The following is a 23105-nucleotide window of genomic DNA, read 5'->3' as shown; positions in this document are numbered from 1 at the left end:
CAACAGCTCCCATTTTCGAGATTACATGGTGGCTGAGCTGACTTCTACATTGGGTCTATGCCACGATGGCTCAACCCCATCTTACCCTCAGGCCAATGGCCAAGTTGAAGCTGTGAACAAAGTCTTGGTTATGATGCTTCAGTGCACCATTAGGATGCACAAGTCAAATTGGCATTTTATGCTCTTTTTAGCCCTTGGGCTTACCGAACCTCAACCAAAGACGCAACTGGATTCACATCGTTCCAGCTAGTCTATGGTCTGGAAGAAACTTTACCGATTAAGTGCGAAATTCCATCTCTCAAGCTGGCTGTCGAACTTCTCCCTGACACCTCACCTCAAGAAGAGAATCTCTTGTACCTGAAACAACTGGATGAGACTCATCGTCTTGCTGCTTTGGTCATCGAAGCACAAAAAAAATGGTCATGTCCCATTCTAATCATTTTGTCTCTCCTCGAGCTTTTTCTGAGGGTGATTTTGTTCTTCTGTATGATCAGGCTAATGATAATATGAGGGTAAGAAAGTTCTAACCCATGTGGCATGGACCCTACATTGTTAAACGTGTGTTACAAAAAGGGGCCTATGAGCTTATTAACTATGAGGGAAATCCCTTAGACAAGCCCTGGAATGGGATTTATCTCAAAAATTGCTATGCTTAGGTCATCTTTCATGGATACTTTTGTACAATAGTGTGTTATTCATTTTTGTACAGTGTGGTTTGGTGTGTTGTTTTGCAAGCAGCTTTCCTACTTATTATGTTCCTGCCTTCTTTGCAGATGTCGGTGTCTCCTCACATCGGTTTTGTTGATGGTTCTTTTCATAGTACCCTGAATTTATCATCCGTGGCATGGGCCATTTATGACCCCCATGGTTACTTGATTGATCTTCAAGGTATTTAGGTCAAACAACTAATAACATCGCTGAGTATAGCACAGTTATCGAATTTTTGTCAAAAGCTATCGCTCTTGGCATCCGAGAATTGGTTGTCAACCTTAATTCACAGCTTGTCGTCCTTCAACTCAATAGACAATATTACGTTAGAAACCCTCATATATTGAGAATGTATCTACGTATTCATCTACTGGAGAGAAATTTTGATTACATTACATATCATCATATTCCTAGATACATGAATACATTAACGGATGTATTAGCTAATTATGTGTTGGATAGACATTTGTGAAACATGTAAAAGTTCAAAATACAAAACATTTGTACCATATTAAGCAAGGAAGTATAGCATATATATCTATATATATATATATGTGTGTGTGTGTGTGTGTGTGTGTGTGCGTGTGTGTGTGTGTGTGTGTATAGATATAGATATATATATATATCTATATATATATATATATATATATATATATATATCTATATATATATATATATATATATATATATATATATATGTCGATAATTTTTGTCATACATCAAAACCCCAAAAAATAATGTTTATTCAAATACATCGGTGGCTCGCAAGCCTTATACATCTGTGGCTTGCAGCCCTAAAAAACGTGGAATGCTATACCTATGCAATAAACAACATGATGTTCATGGTAGCATGTAACTGCTCGAACTACGCGGGTCAGCGGTCAGCGGATCTGATGTGATACCCCCATTGTATGCCTCTGATACTGGTGTGGGACATCACCCATCTAGGCATACTCTAGGATCCCATGGGTCAATGCCTCCAGGTTCCACGTGATCTCCTCCTCATTGTCGCTTCCCTCCTGATAAGGAGCGACCTTGAACTACGGAGCAATGCACCTAGCAATCGGGGACATCCCGTTAGGGCATTCTGGTCCAACACATGAATTTACAAAATCAAAATGTCATGAACACACATATCTCAAAAACAATGAAAAACATCAAAAATTAAAATTGTTTTTTTTTACCTCCATCATCATAATCCTCCCCCTATGGGAGTGAGATATCCAGATCACCACGGAAGTTGGTACCACTGTAAGGCCAATCCTCCACTACGATCAACTATCGTCATAGCCATGAGAAGAAGTAGGGCTTATAGGACATATGTTGGCCCCTGGTAATCCTAGGCATCAACGTGATCCAACAGGCCATTTGTGGGTCTCGTGGTAGTGGTGCTTCCACCTCTTCCAGCTTGTAGTGGAACAACGGAACCTACTCCAGGAAGAAGGTCACTAGGACAGACCCATAGAAAAACTGCTTCAGGTTTCCTGCCTTAGCTTTTGATAGCCGGCGCTTCATGTTGACCTTCATAGCTTCCACCCAGTTGAATATAGTGGGTTCCGTATAGTCAATAGCATGCTAAAACTTTGACTTGTTGGTCTCATGCTACACTTATTATGAAAATGGAGCTTAAGGTCTTGGCTCTTACCTACAATTGACGGCTCGGCGAATGACCTCCTGGATCTCCCGCAATATGCTCCAGAAAAACTAAGGCACAAATGGGTAAAAAGCTCTTCACACAAAGGTAAAATGGTAAATGGTAAAAAATAATTACTTTTTCCTCCTTTTATTCATTTTTTCATGAAATATTAGGGTTTTTGAAGTATTTTTGACCTATTTTGCCTCAGAAACTGGATAATGCATTTACCTTTTGTGCAGCGACAGGTGACGGATTATTGATGATGGTAATGGAGTCACATTTAAGATATTTTCTGGACTCGTAAAACTTAAATGAAAATATCGCCAAATATTTTTCCCTTTTTGACTCGTAAAAGAGAATAAAATTGGGGGGTCCACTTTCAAGCTCTTTTATGGCTCTTTAAACATGAAAATATTGTCGAGCTCTTGTCGTTTTGAACTTGTTAAAGGCTGCAAAACAACGTTCGCCCGGTATACGTTTACCCATTTTTCGGGCTAGGATGAACTATTTACAAAAAAATTACTCCTTGACTGAAATGGTCAAGTGGTTCTCTCAAGTATCATTCTATACCTTTTTAGGCTCGAGAGACAAAATGTACGAAAAGGGACCAGGTGGAGTTTTCTTTTACTTGTTTTTTTCAAACTCTCTAAACATGAAAAAGATATTGAGTTACACCTTTGTCGAACTTGTTAAAACATTAAAATACATTGGATTCGTCACCATGAAGAATGTGAGCTTCTCCTTCCTAGGGCTCACTAAACTTACAAGGTCGGATTCATCCAAAGGATAAACTTACTGTGATGCAGGAAAGTGTTTCCTCTGCAGTCAGAGGCAACCCCTCTAGCCCTAGAGTGGGTCTAGTCACAAATGAGGACAAATCAACAATATATTTCCTTAAACAATCATAGTTGGAGGCCTACCTCAACCGGTGGTCGATGGAGTTCTGTTGCACTGCTCCATCTTTCGCTTCCCTCTCCTCGACGAGTGATCAACCTAAAAAAATGCAAAGGAAATACAACAAAGCACGTAACCAGAAAACAACAATGATCTATTTACTCACAAAGTCAATAAGTCATGAGCTATCAAGTAAATTACATACAAGACATAGGAAAACATCATTGATTGTATTAATAATGAAATAAGATTAAGCTTACAACCAAAGTATTGACGTCGCAAGCCTTCTCAGAGGAATCCAGCCAGCAGGTTCTTCAAGCATTCACTCTTTGAAGATGGATCTCCCGACATACAAAAATTATCTCTCACTCATAAGTCTTACACAAAGCCAAGGGCACTTCACAACCTTCCACAAGCTATCAACACTCTCACACTCGTCACACCCACACCAGCTATCTAAAAACACTAACAGCACTATTCAATCCAAGAATTTACCAACTAAATGATCATAGCAAAGGTGTGGGTTTAAATAGGAGAATGAGTCTCCATGAAAGGTGGAAGAAAGAGCTTATCCTCAAGGAAGGTAGCGCAATTGATGGAACTGCCATGCCAGAGAAGGAAGGGCGACACAACCTATGCCAACAACCAGGTCTGGAGTCATCCAGAAGGCCGACTGTTGGAACAAATTCGCCCAATCTGGATCATCGCGAGTTTATAATTGAGCTCCAACACTTACATCGCAAGAAAGCAATGTAGGCAGTCAGACCATCGCTGAATATAGCAAATAGCCTCGCAACGGGGCATGAAATCGGACCGTCGTGGGAAACTGATGTACTTCCACGCTAGTAGTGTTGTTGGACTATTTATGAGCACCCTTCAGCGCATATATTAAGTCCATAGTCACGATGAGGCAGATAACTTAGGAAAAGTGGGTCAATTGGCAGCATAAGAGAGCATTTGTTCAGTATGAGTATGTCTGACTTGGACACATGACACAGTAGAAGGACTGGGAGTGAAGGCAGTGACAAATTACTGTGTAACAAATTCCCCCTAAAGTATGAAGCCCAAGAGAGTGGGAGGGGTGAAATCCTTTACAAAACTGACTGAGATAGAACACCGTCTGGAAGAACCTACAGGCACACGTACAACTGATATCTCTGATAGTGAAATACATGTAGTCTAGGCATGGACGTAGCCATCCAAAAGACATACGAACTAGGTATGTGGTATGGACGCAGCCATCCAGCTAATAAGACCATGACAATGATGAAGGTATGGTCGCAGCCATCCATAAAGAATCAGGTATGGTCGCAGCCATCCATCAATGAGTCATGTAATCACAAACCAATCCATGCAACCCGAACATATGTAATCTGAATTCGAGGTCTTGAACCCGACCGACCATAGTACAAATTCTATCATGAAAACAAAGGTACTGAAGTTGAGCATGAAAGAAAGTCACTTGATTACCAGTCAATGATGAGAACCGTTAACAAGCACGAGAGAGACCACCAATAATGCCAATGGTTCTCAAGGTACTGTCCAGTACAATCCACGAAGTGTGAAGAATGATCTGAAGTCAAACACTCACCCAATCGACGACCAATAATGTAAGTCGACCGTCAGGTGTGAAGAACTTGCCATTAAGGCATGCAAGATCCAAGGTACCAAAGGGGATCTCTAGGTCAATCTCCTGGATAACGAGCTAATGTCGATAGGAGACGACCCGTCGCAGGAGAGCCATAATGTTTCCCCCATCAATGACATGAGATAAGGAACAAGTGGTAGACGGCGAAGCAGAGTATCAAGGGAGAGGCAAGGATGTAAACTACAAAAGGATTATACTCTTGACATATCGGCGACACAACTCCAGAGGGCGGCAGCATTCAGGTACCAAGGGATCAAAGGCTTGATGGAGACAGCATGGATCAGATGGAATGAGGCTAAATGGCAACCCAAACCCGTGGAAGGCCAAATGACGATGTATGGATATCCCAACCCGACAAGAAATGAAAGTGTCGATGTTCAAGAGTGACTAGCTGCCATAAATAATCAATGATGATTTCCAAATTTTCCCCCATCATTGCTGGCGAGTACCCCAATTATTTTTGAAAACAAGCTTGAAGGGGATAGCATATGCTTGCAATCAAACCCAATAATAGTTTAACGATCCCTATGGAGGAGAAGCTCGAGTCTCATCATGGTGACGAGTCCGATGTCTTCAGGGTTTAACGAGTCCGAAATAGGTGAAACTCAGAGTCTTTTTCATGTTTAGAGAGTTTGAAAAAGACACGGAAAAGAAAACTCCAGGGGGGTCCTTTTTCGTAGATTTGTGTCTCTCGAGCCCGAAAAAAGTATAAAATGATACTCGAAAGAACCGCTTGACCATTATGATCAAGGAGTACATTTCGTGATTAGTGACCTCGACCCAAAAAATTAGAAAAGCGATTGAAACCACGCTGTTTTGCAACCAATAACGAGCCTGAAACGACAAAAGCCCGACAATCTTTTCGTGTTTACACGGTCGGAAAAGAGCTTAAAGCAGACCACCTCTCATTTCGTTTAACGAGTCGAAAGGAACAACTCGGCTATCTTTTCGTATTTTAAGTCGGAAAAGAGCGTTAAAGACGACTTTACGGACCAAGTGCACACCACTACCTATAATCCTGCACAAAACACGTCAAACGTAAAACCCATCCGACATAAATGATTAATACATGCGAAAACATAGTTAGAAACCAAAACTCCAATTAACCATGCAATAAAAATGGTAAAAAACCCACATTCTAAAGTGAAAATTTTAATATTTCAAAAATTACTATAAAAAGGGGGGTAATTCATTTATTTTTTACCATTTGCACTGTTCAGTTTACCATTGGAGCATTTGGAGCACCAACCAGAGTGAACTTCTCGAGCTGATTCCGGCCTCATTCGCTGACGGTTCATCGTGAAACTTCTACCAAGTAAGTAGACTTCCTCCTGTGCTTCATTTCAGTAGCCTTTTCATGCATTTTAGCATTAGGCATGTAAGTTTAGGCAGATTTTTGAGTCGGAGTCCGTCGCTCGGTCATCGCGGGTATGCCGCTCAGGTCCGCGATGACTGAGCATGAATTACATGTAACGTTTTCCGATCATCACGAGAAAGTGATGTATTCTCGCGATGACCGCGAGAAAAATGAACTGTCGGTTTCGTGCCATCGCGATTGTTTTAAAAATAGTCGCGGTGGTGACGCAAAATCAATTTTTTGTGCAAATTATGAATTTAAATTTGTAAACGAAGTTCTAATTCATCTTTTCTCATCATGCAGGGCATCATGTCATTTGTTTGGCAGGAACGAACTCATGATTTTAACGATGAGGCAGCTTTTGCTGATGTTGGGTGCCGAAATGCTTTACGTGCATGTGGATTGCTAAAATTCTTCCTTACTTCGCACCTTCGGGCCCAACCCGATTTACTAGAGCTGATAATCCGTGCATGGAACCCGACAGACGGAAAATTCATAATCTGAGGCCGAGATATTGAGTTTGATGCAACAGACATATATTTTTTGATCGGATTGTCCCGTCGTGGTGAGAGGCCAATCCTAGAGGGCCAGCGCCCCGGGGGGGTGAGTCGCTAGAGATGTTGATAGCACGAGTGTGCCCCCAGGCATGCAAAACAAAGAGCGGGAAGGTGGCAATTCCGATGGTGGAAGACGTGGTTCTTCGCGCAGTTCTCTTTATGGTGACAAGGGTAGCGGGCTCCCAAGCCCAACACGAGGCATCCAAGACCCATCTTTGGTTGGCTCTCGAATGCCTTAATCCGACCATGTTCAACTGGGCGGAAACAGTGACGGCCAACATGAAGAGACAACTTACCAACTGTCGTCGAGGAGAGATGAAACAGTTTGGCTACGGGTCGATTTTGATCCCGCTCATGCTGGAGCGGGTGTCGGTATTGCAGTTGCAAGATATGGACTTGGAGCCGCCCAGACCGCGAGAGCCTAGGATCACACGGTGGGCCCGTGTCATGCCACGAGGAGGTGGTGGACGCCCAATGTCATGGGGGACACTATTCCGTGAGTGGCTGGAGCACCAGACGGTCATCATTGAGGACTGGCCATACACTGGTATGGACTTCCATGGAGACCCCAACATGCAGCTGCCCCCTGGTGAGTAGTGGGATGATGGCGGTAAAGCACTTGATCACACTATTTTTGTATTTTATCTTTTATGATGTTTTTTGGATTTTTCATGCATACGTCCTAATGAGGTACTCTATGGTATTTTACAGATGTGGGACCAGTGAGGCCCGTAGGACTGGCTCCAAATGCGCGGAGGGACTCACAGGGTATCAGAGAGTTAGCCTTGGCTCCTCTAAGCTGGTGATTCAATAGAGACAGTGGCCCAAAATCTCGAGGGTCTGACAGCGGGGATCCCTGATTACATGGGGATCGAGGAGGTCCCCATAGAGTTCTAGATTCATATAGTAGGGGTGATACCTAGGGTGCACCGACTGTTGATATGGGTTGCACGAGCGGTGGTGTGCTATAGGGAGCACAACCCACCACAGGAGACACCTAGGTTTTATTTCCTACTGATTTTTTGAGAGACATGTGTCTCGGATGTATGGAGAACACAGACTCTGTTTGGACATATACATTTATTTTTTGAGCACGTCGGTGCACCACACGAGATATATATATATATATATATATATATATATATATATATATATATATATATATATATATATATATATATATATATATATATATATATATATATATATATACATATTCATATGGTTCATTATTGTGTTTTTTTAAATGTTTTTATATGTTGTTTTAATTACATGTTACGTAAATGTCTGTCTAATACATGGTTGGCCAATGCATCAGTTAACGTGTTTAATTGTCTTGGAATGTGTTGATATGTGATAAAATAAAAATCTCTTTCTAACAATTTAACACATAAATACAACCTTAAAATCCAATGATCTCTGACAGAATAATGCCCATTAAGCTGGTGGACAACAAGCTGAGAGTCCAGATTCACAACCAATGCACGAATGCCGAGGTTAATAGCCTCAGTCAGTAATTCAATAACAGCACTATATTCAGTGACATTGTTTGTGGTACAACCCAGACAAACACCTTGAAGGTCTACTAACTCACCGTGAGGATCATAGATCACCCATGCCGCAGAAGACAAGTTGCGTGTACTACGGTAGGCACCATCAGTGAAACCAACGTAAGGTGTACCAGACATCTGCACATGAAGCAAAAAGACACAATAAGCAGCAATTAAGCCTACACACCAAGCCAAAACATGAAAACACACACACACAACACACTTGCTAAGAACATGCGTATGTACAAATCAAAGTGCATGGGGTTCATGCGTAATATTTTTTCAGATAAAGCCCATTTCGGGGCTTATCTAGAGGGTTCCCTTCATAATCAATCAACTCATAGGCCCCTTTTTGTAAAACTCGCTTTACAATATAAGGCCCGTGCCACATAGGCTCGAATTTTCCTGCCCCTAGCTTATCATTCGCTTGATCATAAAGCAGGACTAAATCTCCCACAACGAAAGAACAAGGATGGACAGTATGATCGAAGTGAGTTTTCACTCTCTTCTTTTGTGCTTCAATGGCTAGAGAGGCTAGTCGACGAGTCTCGTCCAGTCGCTCTAGATAGAGAAGACGTTCTTCTATCGGAGTAGTGTTGGGGAGTAATTCGACGGCTAATTTTAGAGAAGGGATCTCACACTCAATCGGAAGGGTAGCCTCTAGACCGTAAACCAATTGGAACGGGGTGAACCCGGTGGCATCCTTCACTGAAGTTCGGTAGGCCCATAAGGCAGAGAACAACATCAAATGCTAGTTGGACTTGTGCATGCCAATGGTGCGTTGAAGCATTGTAACTAGAACCTTGTTGACAGCTTCCACTTGGCCATTGGCCTGAGGATAGTATGGTGTCGAGCTATCATGCCGCAAGCCCAGCTGGGTTGTTAACTCAGTCATCATATGATTACGAAAATGTTTACTGTGATCAGTGACGATAGCTTGAGGGACTCCGAATCGTGAAATAACATGATTGAACAAAAATTGCATCGCTATGTGACCGTCTTCGGATAGTGTAGGCATCGCCTCGGCCCATTTTGTGAAATAATCAACGGCAACGATGATATACCCATGCCCCTCGGCCGAGCGAGGGTTACAGGTCATATAATCAATGCCCCATTTAGCAAAAGGGCCGATGGTAATAACAGGGTGCAATGGAGCGGGAGGCACGCGCATTTTCCATTGGTAGATTTGGCACTCATGACAAGAGCGGACGGCAAGAATGCAATCCTTGAAGATGGAGGGCCAAAAATAACCAGCACGAAGAATCTTCTGAGCAGTAGCATATCTGGACATGTGACCACCACAAGCACCAAAATGGCAGTCATTTAGAACTCGTTCAGCTTCCTCGAGTGTTAAACATCGGCGAAGGACAGAGTCGGCACTGAGTAGGTACAGGGTGTCCCCAATAATGCGATAGGGTTGAGACTGATGACGAATTCGTCGTCGAGCATCCTTGGACAAATCGTGACAAAAAGAGGACGTCTGGAGATAGACAATAATGTCCCTATACCAAGGGTCGAGGGTACTAATCAAGAACAGAGTTTCGTCCGGAATGTGGTCCTCTAACTGAGAGGGTGCGGTGACAGATGGCAGAGAGAAAAGTAACTCAGCGAAGACGAGCGACTTCTTGGACTCGGCAGTGGTGAACTCTAAGTCGAAATCCTGGAGGATGACAATCCACTTGGAGTATTTTCCCCCCAGTAACTGACGTGACAAAATGTACGTCATCAGGTTGCAATTAGAAATCACCGTCGTAGGACGAAATAGTATATAATGGCGGAAATGTTGGACAGCATAGACAATGGCCAATGCCAATTTCTCGACATGGGCGTAGCAAGTTTTCGTATCAAGTAAATTGTGGTTGAGATTATAAACGACATGCTCAGTACCATCATCGTTATCTTGAACTAGAACCATGCCGATAGTGGTATCAGCAGCGGCTAAATAAAGAGTGTAGTCCCGATGATAATCAGGGGGACGTAACAAAGGAACAGAAACAAGGAGAGCCTTGAGGTGTTCGAATGACTCTTGTGCAGCGGTGTCCCAATGAAAAGGGGTGTCACGTTTTAATAACTGCTTATTGCCTTTGGCCACTTCGACATAATTCAAAATGAATCGTCTTAAAAAATTTGCTTTTCCCTACAAACTCTGCAATTGCTGCAAGGAAGCAGGGGGAGGAAGATTCAGGATGGCTTTGACTTTAAGAAGATCCAAACGGATACCCTCCCGGGAGACGATGAACCTAAGAAGTCTGCTAGACTCGACACAGAAGACACACTTATGTGGATTCAGCCGAATGCGATAGTGTCTACAACGGAGGAAAATTTCGCGAAGGTGGGTCGGATGGTCTTGGTGCTTCGTTGAATGAGCCGAAAGGTCATCCAGGTAAGGTTGTACAATGTGTCGAATGTCATGAAACGCATAAGACATTGTGCGTTGGAAGGTTGTGCCGACATTTTTTAAACTGAAAGGGAGCTTTTTATAAGCGAAAGTGCCCCACAGACAGATAAAAGCGGTCTTGTGCTGATCCGCAGGAGAAATATTAATCTGGTTATAACCAGAAAATCCATACATGAACGAGTATATCTCACTCCCAGCACACTCGTCAATGAGCTGGTCAATGAAGGGTGTGGGGAAGTTATCTTTAGGACAGGCCCGATTGATATCATGGTAATCAACACATACCCTGATAGTGCCCTATTTTTTAGTTACAAGGACAATATTGGAGACCCAATCTGTGAGTGGGATGGGGTAAATGAAACCAGCTTAAGAAGCTTTTCAACTTCCGCTTTAATTGCTACAGCCTTTCGGGGGTGCACGGGGCGTAGATGCTGTCGAACAGGCTTAGCACCTGGATATGTAGGTATATCATACATCACAATGCTAGGATCGATGTCAGGTATCTCTTCGTAAGACCAGGCGAACACATCACGAAATTCGCGAAAAATATCAGTATAGAGTTGAATCTCCTCTGGAGTACAAGTTACTCCAACATGGATATGCTCAACAATCCCTGGTTTAACAGAGATGTTGATTGGATGGGTTTGTGTGATGTTCCCCATATTCCCTTCAGAAGAGACTTGATGGATCTGGATAGGTGTCTGGAGAGGTTGAGAGGGGATACAAGATGCAAACCGCTCAAGACAAGTAAGCATTTCCCGATGGGTAGGGAGAAACGAGGAGCAATGGTGATGATCAAACCAGGGAGGCTCCTCGAAAGACATGGTCTCAATAATCGCTTCATCAGAAGGAAAAAGTTCCTGTAAAGGGTCTGAAGAAGCACTATCTCCAAGCCAAGGGGGTTGCACGTACGAGTCGAGAGCTCTGCTTTAAGGAGTAGATTCAGAGGATGGGGCCGATGCAGAAACAATTTCGACGTAGTTGAGCTCGGCAGGACTCAACGACATCTCATCACCCCAGGATTCTACCTGATCAGTAGGAGGAAGAACCCATGGATCAGAGCGAACAAAAATCATATTAATAGGAGCAATGTTGGGAGGTGGGGTTGAGAAGACACCCATAAGGGCAAGATCTTTAAAAAGTCTAGCACCCACACTCTCAAATGGAATAGAGGTATGCTCCACAAAAAGCACGTTGCCATCGGAGGAGGAGGCGAAGAAGGACAATTGGTCTATGGTGACGATCTTCCCCTAATGAGGGGACTTCAGGCTCCTTCCCGGCAGGCAACAGATACTCTTTTTCCTCAGTGCTAATGTGAATGGGAATCGTCCCAGCCATAAATACTTAAGAACCAAAGGGAGAAGAGGATTGCGATGGGTCAGCCACCATTTGAGTTTGTTGCGAGGGAAAAGGATCCTTGAGCACGGTAGGAGTTCCAGGGGCACCTTTCAGCAAACGACTAACTTCGGACCACCTTGGGCAGTCTTTGGTATAGTGATCCTCATCACAGATAAGGCAAGGATACTTAGGTTTGTGTTTGGAACCTTCCTCAGGTGGAGGTTTAAGGGAATCCTGCTTCAGCTGTTCAGCTTTATTTTTTCCTTTTCCCTTCTTTTTCCCTTTCGAGGCTTTGTCTGTCGTGGTGGACTGGATGGAATTCACCTCAGAAGTGTTACTAGAATTGGATATAACCTGGGAAGTATTTTCAGTTGAAGTATTCGACTTTTGCTTCCTAGGGTTCGCGGAAAATTTCTTAGAGGGTGGATTGACAGAACCAATAACAGCATCAACAGATGGTGTTGGCAGAGCATTGGAAGTTCCGGGCCTCGGAGCATCCGGAAAATAATCATATAGCGTACCGGACTGGGAGTAAACCAAGTCAAGGTACTGATCACGCGCAATAGCTTGCTCTTCAGTTACACATGCCCCCATAGCAATGTCCCGAGCGATCGGACCAACAAATGAAGTCGTGAACCAGTCAGTCAGAAGCTAATGGGGAATCCAAAACTTGATCAAACGGTGCCATCGTCTCCATTAATGAATATGATTGGAGATATGTGTGGCCGTAGTCTGTTTTAATGATGTCAGGAGATGTGTGCCCATTTCATATCGAATCGGCAACTGGAAATGAGTTAAAAATTCCATCGCTAATGAGTTAAAGTCCTGAAAAGATCCACGGGCTAACTCAATATACCATTTAGCGGCAGAGCCAGTGAGAGTCCATTGAAAAAGGCGAAGCCGGATTGAATCATCAAGCCATGAGTTGGATGAGCACCATAAATGATACGTCATAACATGAGCCTGGGGATCTTCTCCAGCTTTACCATCAAACTTGGGACAATCACCTGGAATTTTAGTTGGAACCGGCGGCCAATACGGATTATGAAGAATGGGATCATTTGTCAGTTTGGACACGTCTGGTAATTCCAACATTGCTAAAAATGGTAACCGAGGATTAAAGGACATCTGAGGCTGCAAGTAGGAGGTAGTACCAGAGTTCCACCCAGCTGCTTCTTGCCCCCATTGGTTTTGTCCGGATGGATCCGGCCCATAAGGGTTTTGTCTGTAGGAATTTCGCCCATAGGAGTTATAGCTATAACTGGACGATTTGCCCCCTAGCATTCCACTGATTACCAACTTGGCCTGCAGGAGCAACATAAGGTTGCTGGAAATTAGGGTAAGGATTGACCTGCAGTTGTTGATAATTTTGATATGGGGTGAATTAAGATTTCCCTTGGGATTGTTGGGTACCATAAGGTGGCTGGGCTCCAAATTGAGCCTGGTAACCAGGCTGGGTTTGATAAGCAGGTTGAGATTGGGATCCAACCTGAATTTGAGGACCGGATTGGGTATGAAGCCCAAACTGGGGCTGAAAACCGGGTGGCACTTGAGAAGCAACAATCATTTGGGTGCCCAGTTGAGCAGGCCCAGACTGATGTCCTTGAGAAAACTGAGGTTGAGCCATCTGGTTAGAAGGTTGACCTAGCTGAGATTGGGGTTGGCCCACTTGCCCAGAAGGTTGAGCTTGCTAGGTAGCGGGTTGCCCTTGCACAAATGAGGGTTGTCCTAATGGGCCAGATGGTTGAGCCGACTAGACAGTTGGTTGGCCCGGGTTACCGAAAGGTTGCCCAAGATAGGTGAAGGAAGAACCACCAAAGGCTGAATATTGTCCCTGGAAGGGTTGTCCTTGTGGGCCTCCAGGTTGCCCTGGATAAGGTTGTCTGTAAGATGGCTGCCCATAAGAGGGCTGCGTGTAGGACGGCTGACCTTGAAAGGGTGGTCCTTGAAGATTCGTGGGTGTTGCTTGGCCACCATGATAAGTGGTGGTACCCCAAGCAACGGACAATGAACCGTGACCTCAACCGCAGGTTGAGATGCCATAGGTCTAGGGTAATAGATAAGAGCTCCACGAGAATTGTAATAATTAAACGGATTTTGAGGATCCGGATTCTGAAGAGCTTGCACGTATTGATCATATGCCCCCCCTACTGGAATGGAACCAGAAGAAGGTGGGGCACTTAGTGTGGGATTAACAACTCCCGTCGTCGGGCCACCATTGGTAGGACCAGCAGAAGGCCTAGCAACAGTAGTAATCATTGAAGAAGCAGTGGCAGCACTGACAACAGGGGTTGAAGAGTCCACACAAATATTTGGCATAGTTGGAACAGATGTGATGGACACATTGTGAATTTGAGGTGTAAATGACTTCGAAGTCAGAGGGACCGTACAAGACCATATGGAACTCGAAAGGGGAGTCCTCGAACCGACGATATCTGCTAAAGCATTATATCTTAAAGGCAACGTGATACCAAGGGAAGTAATACAGAAAGGAAAAGTTCTCGATGCACGAAAAGGTGAAGTTTCCGTGAGCACATGTATTTCACTTTCTGCCACAAAGGATTCCTCACTGGAGATGGGGGGTGTCTCATCCATGTCGGAGGAAGACATCGGGACCTAAGCACTAGGAGGAGTACTGGGAATATCTTCTTCAGAAGGCTCCCAAACGGGGTTCCAATGGATATTGTAAGACTCTTCCTCTGGGGCTCAAGAGTTAAGCGGTTGGACACTCGGGATAATAGGGAGAGTATCACTAACAACCGGAAGCTCAGGAGCGATAGAGGATGGAGACCCTTGGTCACTTAGAACAGGAGACAGGATCTGTGATTCCGCCAGGACGATTCAATTTAAAATCCTAGGAAAACTAACGAGAAAGAACCCTACTCAAACTAAACACAAACAAGATCTAACCAGGTAAATGTGAACGTGGCCAAATAAATTTTAAGACATAGGAATAGAGCTTGACCTTTTCATCTTTAAAGAGTCGAGAAAAGGACAAAAATATGACTCTAGTCGCCTTCGAATATTTAATGAGCCTGAAGTGACAAGTGCTCAGATGGACCTTTTATTTTAGGGAGTCCAAAAAGGAACGAAAGTGACTACTCTGGAGAACTAGGCAAAAGGTTTACCAAACAACATGTAAAACTGCATATACACCTTGGCAATCATATGAAAACCAAGGACTTTCTGTATGGCAGTCAATCTTCCCGAATGATGTGTTCGGTGCATTACGGTTTGCAAGGAGGCAGACACGCTTCCTATGGATGAAGGACGATAACCTATTGGGGTCTCCCAACATATACTCGACGGTACATGGGAGCACAATTCCGCACTAGACCGCTATTGAGTCACAGAAGGAGGAATTACCCAACCTTGAGTGAAAACAATAGTGACTAGGTTTAACAACGTCGGAGCACGTCTCTAGCCTAGACCTCTAAATAATGAGTGTTATGTTCCAATGTGTTGTTAGATTTATTTAGTTCATTTTAAAGTTGATCTTGAATTATGTTTCAGTTTTCAGGCCTTACCATATGTATACAAAAAATCCTAGGATGTAGCTAGAATGAATGAAATATCCTTTCACTTTGATGAACACCTACCTACGAGAGGAACAGAGATCATCCCCAAACCAAGAAAACCAAGATGAGAAAATGCAATCACACAATGCATACAGACATCAATTCCTACAGTGCATGGGTACTACTAATGAGAGATTTTAATCATTCGCTTTCCAATATGCAATCTTGAAATGCAAATTCACTTTCACTTTCGCACACTAAATGAATGCAGTCTTTTGATTTTTGATGTTTTAAATTCAAAGAAACGAACAAGCAAGTGTGAAAGAACAGGTTGACCCAAATAATCGTGATCTATGTTCGGTAGTGAAAAGAGATCGAATCAATACCAAAGATCGGTTCAACAACCATCACTAAAAATCAACCAAGAACAAGAAATGAGGAAGGCTAAATCAAACTAATAAGAAGGCTGCAAACGAACCTTGAGGAAACCAGCAACCAAGGTAATTGATTCAAAAACTTGAAAGAAAAAGCTAGGTCACACAGGCAAAAAATTCAAGATTCATTCAACAAAGCCAAAGAAGAAGTGCCTTAACCATAAATAGTGAACAAACTACTGAGTGAGTGAAAAAAACAAGGGATCAATAGGACTGGAAAATTTGGGAGGCAAAATTGAGAAAATCAATTCTACAGGTATCATCACGAGTACAACACCAGCAACTAGCACTGATAAGCAGCTAGCTATAGCAACAGAGCGATGGCATTGCGTAAGTACACGTCTTTCCTGCGATGGACCGATTTCAGAGGCCGTCGCGACTGTGTGACGTTATTCAGCGATGCACAGGATTTTACAAAAGAGTGAGCGCGATGTCAGCGCGACTGTTAAACTTTATTCCATGATGATGTAAAAAACAAAGGCAAACGAGCCAACAACTCCCAAACAAAAACCAGCCAATCTAACAAACAATAGAGGGACCTGCCAGATCAACCTAGGTGGCCCGAAAGACTGACAATTAATCCCCAAAAAGTAAGAGAGACCTAATCAAAACCAAAACAAGAGCAAAAAGAAGAACATAGGATAGATTCCCCAGTGGAGTCGCCAATTTGTGATGAAGGAAAGTGTTCCCTCTGTGGACAAAGGCAACCCCTCTAGCCCTAGAGTGGGTCTAGTCACAAACGAGGATAGATCAACAATAGATTTCCTTAAACAGTAATAGTTGGAGGCCTACCTCAACCGATGGTCAATGGAGTTCCATTGTGCTGCTCCAGCTTTCGCTTCCCTCTCCTCGACGAGTGATCAACCTGAAACAATGCAAAGGAAATACAACAATGCATGTAACCAGAAAACAACAATGATCTATTTACTCACAAAGTCAAGAAGTCATGAGCTATCAATTAAATTACATACAAGACAAATGAAACATCATTAATTGTATTAATAATGAAATAAGAGTAAGCTTACAACCAAAGTCTTGACGTCGCAAGCCTTCTCAGAGGAATCCAGTGAGCAGGTTCTTCAAGCATTCACTCTTTGAAGATGGATCTCCCAACACACAAAAATTCTCTCTCACTCGTAAGTCTTACACAAAGACAAGGGCACTTCATAACTTTCCATAAGCTATCAACACTCTCACACTTGTCACACCCACACCAGCTATCTAAAAACACTAACAGAATTATTCAATCCAAGAATTTACCAACTAACTGATCATAGCAAAGGTGTGGGTTTAAATAGGAGAAGGAGTCTCCATGAAAGGTGGAAGAGAGAGCTTATCCTCAAGGAAGGTAGCACAATTGATGGAACTGCCATGCCAGAGAAGGAAGGGCGACACAACCTATGCCAACAACTAGGTCTGGAGTCATCCAGAAGGCTAACTGTTGGAACAAATTCACCCAATATGGGTCATCGCGAGTGTATAACTGAGCTTTAGCACTGACATCGCAAGAAAGCAATGTAGGCAGTCAGACCATCACTGAATATAGGAAATAGCCTCAAAATCGGACAGTCGCAGGAAACTGATGTACTTCTATGCTGGTAGCATGGCTGGACTGGTTATGAGCACCCTTCAGTCGGTATATTAAGTCCATAGTCGCGATGAGGCAGATAACTTAGGAAAAGTGGGTCAATTGGCAGCATAAGAGAGCATTTTTTCAGCATGAGCATGTCTGACTTGGACACATGACACAGTAGAAGGACTGGGAGTGAAGGTAGTGACAAATTACTGTGTAACACTTACAGTGCAAGCACATGCTATCACCTTTAAGCTTGCGATCAAAAATAATTGGGGTACCTGCTAGAAATGGTGTGGGAAAATTGGAAATTCTATCAATCGTGTCGGAAACTCACTCTTTAACATGACACTTCCTGCTTCGTTTCGGGTTGGGATATCCTCCTTTTCGTCATTTGACCTTCCTGGATTGGGCCACTCATTTTTGCCTTTCATTTGATCTCTACCACATCATCATGGCCACCGATCCTATGGATCCAAACGCTGCCAAACTTCAGATTCGTGTCGCCGATATGTTCAAGAGTTAGTCCTTCTACAGTTACACTTACTCCTCATTCTCTGTATCATCTGAAATCATTTGCATCCCTTTGTCTCATGTCAATGATCTGGGATACATCATGACCCTCCTTCGACACAGTCGCTTCCTATCGACTTCAACTCATTATCAAGGGAACCTAGCTAAGATACTCCCTTCCAGTACCTTAGAGCTTTCATGCCCTAATGGAAATTTCTTTGCACTCAAAGACAAGTTCACATCATTAGCTTTCGATTGGGTGATTTCATGAGTGTTTGACATTAGTTCCTACATTCACATTTTGTGAAATGTGTTGCTAGTACCTTGAGAGCCATTGCCATTATTGGTGGTTTCTCTCGCACTTGTTAACAGTTCACATTATTGACCGATAATGAAGCGACTTTCTATCATGTTCGACTTCAACACATTCATTCACATGATTAGGATTTGTACTTTGATTGGGTTGTTTGAAGAGCAAGACCCTCGGCTCAGATTACATCAGTCCAGGTTGCAAGGTGATGTGACATGACCATGTTGATATACATGTCTCGTTCAAATGGATGGTTGTGAACATACCATGAGTTGTTATATGTGATCCTTCTCATTATTGGATGGCTACGACCATACCTTGGTTTCGTTATGATCCTTTCTATTGGATGGCTGCACCTGTGCCTTGGATTCATTTATATGATCATTCTTTGGATGGTTGCATCCATACCACGATTCATGTATCATTCTCAGAGTTTTTAGTGATGTATATGTATATATGCTTTCTTGCAGGTTCTCTAACGACGAACTTTGGTTCCCTACTTCCACTTGTTAAGCATTTCACCCCTCACTCTAGGTAGGCCTTCACGATTTAGGGAGAATTTGTTACACATAATTTTGTCACTGTCCCTATACTCCTCGTCCATGATCCTGGAGCACCTATACAATGAACCCGACATTCCTTCCCATCATGAAGAAACTCCTAGTATGTCCTTCTTCATGAGCAGAATAATTCTCCTTTACATCATTTCCCAGGAATCTTCCTTTTATCCCAGTTTACAAAACGAGTGCTACTGACTAGTTTCCTCCTTGCATCGACTTGCAGAGATTAAAACTAGCCCTACATCATATAGAGTGACTGATCCCTTTTCCAAAAACGTCGATACTCTTTTGGCAAGTTTTTTAAATATGGAGTCGAAGCTTCCAACTCTAGAAGCTTCGTAACGGAAGTGTGGTAGATTGTTGGGCTAGATGAAGCTGAGGAATTCAGTTTGGGCTCCTTTCTCCTGTTAGGATGGAATAAACTCAAGAGATAAGACCTTCTCCCATGATGAGAGGAACCATCTCCTATCCATCCAAGCTATATAAACCTCTCTTTTCCCAAGCGAAACTAGTTTTGGAGTGAGTTTGAATGATCATCAAGTCATCTATAGCTTGTAGCTTTCTAGTGTATTTTTGAGGGAGAATTGTGTGTTTGGTTTGGTTTGAGACTAGAGGGAAGAGGCCTTAAAACTTCCAATGTTGGGGCTATCCATGAAGTTGCTAGAAAAAATGTGGGAACCTAGATACGTCGGAGGAGACCAACAACGTCAAGGCATCAGTTGTAATCTCTTTCTGATTTATATGAATACAACTATTGATTGATATCCTACATGAAATGTTACTTTACATATTTATGGCTTAATGTTCCTTGACCTATTAGGTAGGTTGAATAAAATATTGTATGCTATCACGTTTGTTGTTGTTTACTTGTTTCAGGTATTCGAAGGAAGGAAATGGAAGATAGTTGGAGTGAGGAAGTAGGATCATCACCAAGCGGAATAAGATTCTAAAAGGTAGGCCCTCTTAGTTGATTCTAGCTTAAGGAGATTTTCCATAGATTTTTTTTTTGTGGCTAGACCCACTCTCTCAGGCTAGAGGAATTGTTTGTTTCTGCACTCAAAATTTACCTACGCCACGCTCCCTTAGAGGCAACATCACCAATAATCACAGTCTCAGTGGGACTTGGGCCAAGAAGTTTCTCTAAGATAAATTTTTGGTTCAACTCAGACAACTTATCAAATGTAGGGCTTGTAACTAAATCTTCCCAATACGATCGATTCATAAGCAACAGAAAGAAAATCACACTAACAATTCTGAGAGTGCAAAGTGTTCTCTGTTGGTCTAAAATGTGTAATTTATAGAGGTTTTTGAATTCAAATCTAAACGTTCCCCCCAATTTTTGACAATTAATGTTTTTTGGGTGGCAGATCTTCAAGGATTTTTGCCTTAAATGCTGCCAACTCACTCCTCTTAACTATCTTATGGTTGTCAAGTCATGAACAATGACTCCAACCATCACTTTTCTCCTACACTTCCCGGTACTCCCCTCCATGGCACAAATCCCTGAGTGTAGCGTCACAACCGGCTTGCTGCATTGTCCTCCAAACTGGGCAATGTAGTTTATAGTCACGTGGTCCCTTGCAACTACCTAGAGAACTAATACTATTGTGCCGCCATACAGTCATTGTGGAGGATCTCCTGTATACAGCTTCAATTGGCGCACATTCACTCCTCCCGGAAAAGGTTCTCCATTCAGCTTCACAAGCTAAACTTCGCCATGATCGGTAATTTCTTTGATAATGTATGGTCTAAGCCAATGCATCTGGAATTTCCTCGGAAACTTAGTGAATCTACTATCATATAAGAAGAAAAGGCAATTTACCTTGAACGTGCGAAGCTTGATGTGGTGATCATGCGATGCTTTTTCACGTTCCTTCTGTATTTGCTGATGAAATCTTGCTAAAAATCAGTCCTCTTCGAGCTCCATCAACTACGCAAGTTGTTCTTCCAAGGCCTCACAATCTACCATACCTGTGAGAGTTCTTATGCGCAAACTAGGAACAATATACTCCAGCGGAATTACCACTTCTACACCATATACAAATCCGAACGATGTTTTCCCTATCAGCTTCTTACAAGTAGTCCTATAATCCCATCATACTACAGGTACACATACATCCCAGTCATTTCATTGCGCATTGCAGATCTTTGTCCTTGCATTCTCCAAAATCTTGTTGAAGGCTTCAACAGGTCCATTGGCCTGTGGGTGATACGGTTTACTCTTCTGATGGTAGACCTAGAATTTGTTAGTCAGGGCACTGATCATCTCGTTCAGAAAGTGTGTACCCCTATTAGTCATCAAAACTTTTGGGCGACCGAACCTGGTTAATAATATTCAAACAAAAACTTTGTTGAGAAGATTTTTCAATGAAAATGATATCATAATTCATTTGTCGAAGCCATGATCTGGTTCTTCAACTTGTCCTGGTGATGAACTACACTTGTTGGTTCCAAATGCGTCGAAAAATGAATTATGATGTGATTTTCGTTGAAAACTCTTCTCAATAAACTTGATATGGATCACAGAAGCCTAAATTCAACAAAAACTTTGTTTTTGCAGCCCCTGTACAATCCTTAACCAGTTGTGCCTCTACCCATCTGGTTAGATATTCCGTTGTGGTGATGATATAGCACACACTAGTTTTCTTCCTTAGGGGTTGAATTGGCCCAACGAAATCAATCGCCCATTTCTGAAAGGGCTGCAAAGATACTTGAGGTCGTAATGGAAATTCATCCCTTCACGATGGTCTGCCCATTCTCTGACATGCATCGCATGCCTTACAATACGCTTTGGAATCCTCGTGCAGCGTTGGCCACCATAGATTTGCACGCAAAATATTTTGTGTAGTCGCCTTTATTGCATAATGACCTCCCACATCCCCTCCATGAGCTTTAGCAAGAATACTATTCCTCTTCAAATATATCACATATCTTCACAATATTTCATTTGCACCCATCATATACAAATGTCCCGCAATGACTGAAAAATCTATTATGCACAGTTCTAGTTCCTTCTTTTGCTAACTTGTATACCCTTTAGGTTCCATCCCCGTAGTCAAGAAGTGAATAATATTTGTGAAATTATTATCCGCTACGCGTACCACAAAGAACTTTGCATCTGGCAACCCTTCCTCCAGATTATTGGGATCCTCTTATGTTTCGATCTGTGACAGATGATCGGGTCCCGCATTTAACCTCTCTAGCTTCACAATTACTTCAAAGTCATACTCCTGGAATAGTAGCAACCATCCGCAGATCTTCCCACCCAACACAGGCTTATTGACCAGGTATTTCAAAGCAGAATGATCTATGTACATTTTGAAATGTCCTCCTAACAGATAGTGCCTAAATTTCTGCAACGCGTATACCATGGCCAATCCTTCACGCTCATTCGTTGAATAATTTTTCTCAGCCTTCAATAATTTCCTACTTGCGAAGGCTATAGGGTGGTCCATTTCTGCTTCACCGACCTGCATTAACACTACAGCCAATGCAATGCAAGAGACATCCAAATGTACGTGAAATTCCTTCTTCCAATCATGGAATACTAAGATCGGTGCAGTGATCATCTTTTCTTTTAATACATCTAAGCTACGTTGACATCTTTGTCCCAACAAAATGTTGTGTCCTTCTTCAATAGTTTCTCCATGGGTGCGGTAATTTGAGCATATAATTTGATAATTTTTTTTTAATATCCCATATGTCCCAGCATCGTGTGCAGCTACTTAACGTTCCTTGGGGCCTCCAAATTCACAATCACTACAATCTTTGCAGTGTATGCCATCAACCCTTGCTTGAACAACACGTGACACAGCAAGATTCCAAAGGGAGCACAGAAGATTCATTTCTTCAAATTTAGCACAATTTGATACCTGTGATATTTATCCAACATCAGGTGCAGACTTTCTACATGGAACTTTAATAATCCGAAGACTGTCTAGTCATCAAAGTATACTTCCAAGAACTTATGAATGAACTCCTTGAACACTGCGATGACTATGCGAGAAAATATCGTAGGCGCATTCTTGAGTCCAAACGACATCACAATGTATTGAAAACAACCCCATTCTATCGCAAAGGTCATTTTTCTCCTATCCTCAGGCTTGGTCTT

The sequence above is a fragment of the Pinus tabuliformis genome, chromosome 1_1, assembly GCF_031772625.1.
Source record: "Pinus tabuliformis cultivar Carrire ecotype Pingquan chromosome 1_1, CPIR1, whole genome shotgun sequence".
NCBI lineage: Eukaryota > Viridiplantae > Streptophyta > Pinopsida > Pinales > Pinaceae > Pinus > Pinus tabuliformis.
This window is presented reverse-complemented; position numbering follows the sequence as displayed.